The sequence below is a fragment of the Microtus ochrogaster genome, unplaced genomic scaffold (genome assembly GCF_000317375.1).
Source record: "Microtus ochrogaster isolate Prairie Vole_2 unplaced genomic scaffold, MicOch1.0 UNK25, whole genome shotgun sequence".
NCBI lineage: Eukaryota > Metazoa > Chordata > Mammalia > Rodentia > Cricetidae > Microtus > Microtus ochrogaster.
In genome coordinates, this window is record NW_004949123.1 from 3522717 (window position 1) to 3528225 (window position 5509).

Genomic DNA, 5509 nt, shown 5'->3' on the forward strand with positions numbered 1-5509 from the left:
TATTAATATGGTGCTGTAAGCAGAAACTGCTCATTCATTTGCCAGTTGCCCATACCCAAATAATTATATAGAAACTATATGAATTGCAACACTGCTTGGCCAATGGCTTAGGCATATTCATAGCTAGCTCTTATATCTTAAAGTAACCCATTTCTATTCATCTGTGTATCTTCACAAGGCTGTGGCTTACTGGAAAGGTTCTGGGCATTTTTCTCCTTTGGTAGCTACATGGCATCTCTTTGACTCCGCCTACTCTCTCTATACATCTCTGTTTGGATTTCTCACCTGACTTTACTCTGCTAAGTCATTGACCAAAACAGCTTTATTCTTCAACCAGTAAAGCAACACATATACAGAAGGACAGCCACATCATGGTGCCTTCAAATTACCTATGTTAATATACACAGGCAAGTGTTACTCAGCCTTAGGCAGAGGAGTTTCTCTCTTTAATAAATGGCATGGTTGTTACAGGCACTGCAAATAGGAACGAGTTGAGTGCTCAGTCCTAACACAGGATTAAAATATCCTAAAATATCTACCTCATTTGCCAGAGATAATCTTGAAGAAGGTCTCTAGAAAGAACAGGAAGGCTGGAAGGTAAGGAAAAGGGCATGATATGCTGTTTTCTGGGCAGGGCACACTCATTGCAACCATGAACTCACAACTTCTGTTGACAACACTGGGTCTGCAAAAGACTGGGTCTATCAAAAGTCAAGCATGGGCTGGGGAGAGGGATACATTGGTTGCGAATGGATTTTGCGAGACAGGCAGTAATTGCCTTCTAAGTTTTTATCCGCTGGTAAGCCACAGTGAATGAAACTAAGACAATTGCCAACATAAAGATATACTAGAAATATTAACTTATTACATGTATTTCTTTTTAAATGGAAATTATTTGATTCTAATTTTGAAATTAATTTTGCTAACTTGATTTCTCCAATAAACTCAGAGAAAGAAAGTTTCCCCCTTCTGAGTTTCTATTGGCAATAATAAGTATTCCTTTCTTGACCTGATGTCATTGTGTCTTAGATGATGGAGTGCTACCGTTTTCCTATAGTAGGTATAGAGACAGTGGTTATACTGCTTCTCACTCATAGCTTTACACAGTGACTAAAGTGGTGGGAACACAGTTTCCTTGGATTTCTGGAACTCAAATATGATAGTGATTTGATTTTTCCTAGAACAGAGCTATTATTGTTCCTGGAAACAATTATTTATTGAAAGTACGTTTCTTTTCTTTAGAGAAAATTATCTAGTTATATCTAGAGTGCTGTAAAGCTTAAAGAAATCTGACCTTGAGGGATTCCTTGATTTTACTGTATATTAACTTGCATGCAGCACTTCACATGAGGGCGAGAATGGCTAAAATATTTCCTAAGTCATGTGCTTTTCTCAGAACACACTGAACGTTCTTAAGATGAATATTTCAAAACTGTGTGTTTCTAGAGATTTTTAGCCTGTGTGGAGCTGTGTACTTCAAGCTGCCTGTTTTCTTTATCGATGACTGTTTTGAGATGGAAAACTTTTGCATGCGTTACTATTTTGTTTCCAGCTTTTAGTCAAGACTGAAGATAGGGAATTCATTAATTTTTGAAAATTCAAAAGAAAAAAATAGATTATATTATGAATACTTCAGGGGAATAACTTGAGCTGTCATTGGAAATACAGCAGAGTTTAGGCCAGGCAGGAAACTGACAGGAAGCCGTGCAATACTAAGGAGAGGAAAACAGTGTGGACTAGGGAGAGAACATGTCCAGGTTATAGGAGGGAGGTGCGGTGTAAACCCAGTGGAATAAGGCCACCAGAATGTGTGATAGATATGTAGGATCTGATTTTTAGCATGCCAGTTGTCAGTGTATCAGCATGTTTATGAAGTTAGGGGGATGGGTCTTAATGGCCAGAGTCAGTCTGCAGGCCAGGAGTTTGCTCCTCCTATAGAGAGAAATTTCAACAATACGTTTCAACCATGATCAGTTGCTTCTCTAAGGAATTGTTCCATTTAGACAGTATTAAACAGTATGTGTCAATTCTTGCCCCATTTTCTGCCTGCTTTATCCTTAAAGAGAAAAACAATGACTATGATCGCTTTTCTGTATAAAAATACAATGCATTTGGAGACTGGAGCACCCACAGAGAACCTATTAATCTCCTAGTGAAATGGTAGCAAAATGTTCTTATTATGTTGCTCACATACAGTTTCCTCAGGACTTTAGCTAAGAGGATTTAATAAGACCCTGTTTAAGACGGGAGGAAAGAGCTGTATCTTCTCACAGTGGGGTTTCTTTAAATCACTAAAATAACTCCTGTTCAATCTGAAAGCTCTTGATATGCTTAAATATGCGTAATTAGCCCTAATACGCAACCCTTAGTCAAAACATATTGGCATTGAGTGAAACAACCTCAGAGACAGTTCTGGACAGAGAATGAGCTAAAACCACCCTGCCTCATGTTCCCATGCATGTCCAGCTTCACCCAAACATCAATATTCAGAAAGTAAATTCTGATGTTTGTAAGTTAATGGGGTTCAACATGATGTCCTCTTGCATGAAACATTTTACTATATACAAAGTTTAATATTGTATTGCTACATTATTTATCAGTATCACTCAACAGTTTTCACCAATGTAATAACTTGAAGGCTTACGTTGGTAACAAAATGAGTGATTGTGAGTTCAAGGAACCAGGGTAAGTTTTAATAGGCACTCTGATAAAGAAGAGTGCCTTAAACTTGCATCTCAGATTCAATATTGCATACTTAATTACATGTTTGAATTTTATGTTTATTTATTTATTTATGTGGGATGTGTGCGTGTGCGTGTTGTATATGCATGTTTGCATATGTGTAATTACAAATTCACACAATGGTGAGTGCACATTTCTGGTCTCACGCTTGTGAAGGTCTGAAGCTGATATTGGGACTCTCCCTTCCTTGTTCTTCCGTCTTTATCTTTAAGGTGGGGCCTCTCAATCAAGCCTAGAGCTTGTCAATGTGTGCTGTCCAAGGCATCATTTGACCTTAGGGATCTCATGTTTTGGATTTCAGAAAATGGGCTTCCAAGCAGGCTACCATGCTCAGACAACATTTATATGGCTTCTAGAGATCCCAACTCTGGACCTCTTGCTTGCGTGGTAAACATTTTAGCTGCTGAACCATTCACATATACTTTGTTTTTTTTTTTTTTTTGTTTGTTTTTGGTTCTTTATCTGCACTACTGATCCTCAGAGCCATCTTCTTGGTCCCACTCCTCACTGAAGCCTTTAACTCCTAGTATTCACCCTTCCTCATCATTTTTTTAAAATGTTTATTTATTTATTATGTATACAATATTCTGTCTGTGTATATGTCTGCAGGCCAGAAGAGGGCACCAGACCTCATTACAGCTGGTTGTGAGCCACCATGTGGTTGCCGGGAATTGAACTCAGGAGCTTTGGAAGAGCAGGCAATGCTCTTAACCGCTGAGCCATCTCTCCAGCCTCCTTCCTCATTATTTTTAATGATATTTAGTATATATTATTTTAGTAGTTTTATTTGTCTTCAAGAAAATAATGGTTCTTATTTTTCTCATTTTATTTCTGTTTTGATAAAAATACCTTACAAAAAGAAAAATAAGGGAGAAGGGGGCTTATATTGCTTTCAATTCCAAGTTATTTGCCATCAGTGAGAGAAAACTGTATCAGAAACTCAAAACAACTACTCATATAACATTCTAAGTCAGGTTTTCAAACTTCCTAATGCTGCAATCCTTTAATACAGTTCCTCAAGTTGTAGTGATAGTTGGTATCTCATAACTGTAATTGTGCTACTGTTATGAATCATAATGTATATACCTGATATGCAGAATATCTGGTATGTGATCTCCCAAAGGGGTCATGGCCCACAGGTCTAGTCTAGAACAGAGAGAACATGGCTGTTTCTCTGTTGCCTACTTGCTTCTGCTGATACTTACCTAGTTTTCTTCACTGTTACACAGTTCTTGGCCCAGGACATGAAACTGCAACAAACCATCAGGGAGGGTCCTCTCACCTCAGTCAAGATAAGCTCCTATAAACACAGCCAAAGGACAACCTAATCAAGATCAGCCCACACTGAAAGTCTCAAAAGTCTCTTTCCAGGTAGTCCTATGTAGTGTCAAGTTATCATTTAAAAATTAACCATAATCACACTTTTAAATAGAAGTGGTTGATAAATCCTTCGGGTGTTATGAGCATGTTTCTTATTTATACCTGATTTGTAAGAAGCCAGGATGGTCTGTATCATGTTTTAGAAACCCAGTGAAGGCTCAGTGAATGGTAGGAACCCATGCACACTTTGACCAAATTCCAGCCAAAGCCTAGTTAAACCCAAGTTGAATTCATACAGCCCTAACAGTAGAAGCTGACCTTCTAAACAATGAGCATGCTTTATCTCCATTATCTTTTCAATTCTAGTCAAAGTTAATAACCAGTAACCTTCAATGAGATTCAGTTCAGAGACACTACATTCAAGGAATCTGCATTTTATAGTCTCTCCAGAACTTACTTTTTCTTTTAGAACATATTCAAAATCACTCACACAGGTCCTCTGGAAGAGCAGGCAATGCTCCCAACCACTGAGCCATCTCTCCAGCCCCAAGCCACATGGTGGCTCACAGCCATCTGTAGGGAGGTCTGGCGCCCTCTTCTGGCCTTCAGGAATGCAGACAGAAAATTGTATACATAATAAATATATAAAAAAAAATCACTCACACATTAGAATTAAAAGCTATGTTAATTGTCAAGATAATAATATGTCAGATTTAGAAATCCTACTCTTTCCTAATTATAGTTGTCAGAATGTCAGGACTTTGTGAATTAGTAAGCCAGTATGGAATGGTCTTCTTAGTAGACCGCATTCTTAGAAATGAGTGATTAATTATTGCCATAAGGAAACACATAATACACAGCTTAAAATATGTCTGCATATGATTGCATAGAATCTTCTGCTCAATTTAAGCTATTTGTCTTTGAAAGTACCTAGAGAACCAGTGATTTAATCCTGTAAATGGGGAGTCAAACTAACTCGTGTATATAGATATACTGCAAGAATGACTATGAACATGAATAGAAAATTTGCGGACATCTCTATTAGACCTCAAAGGCATCTATTATGTAAGCAACTGCATTGGAGTAGCAATTTTGTTTTTATCTATCATCTATCTATCTATCTATCTATCTATCTATCTATCTATCTATCTTCTATCTATTCATCTATATCTATCTATATCTATCTATCTATTCATCTATCTATCTATATCTATCTATCTATCATCTATCTATCTATCATCTATCTATCTATCTATCTATCTATCTATCTATCTATCATCTATCATCTATCATCTATCTATATCTATCTATTTCTATCTATTTATCTATCTATCTATCTATCTATCTATTCATCTATTCATCTATCTATCTATCTATCATCTATCTATCTATCTATCTATCTATCTATCTATCTATCTATCTATCTATCATCTATCTATCTATCTAT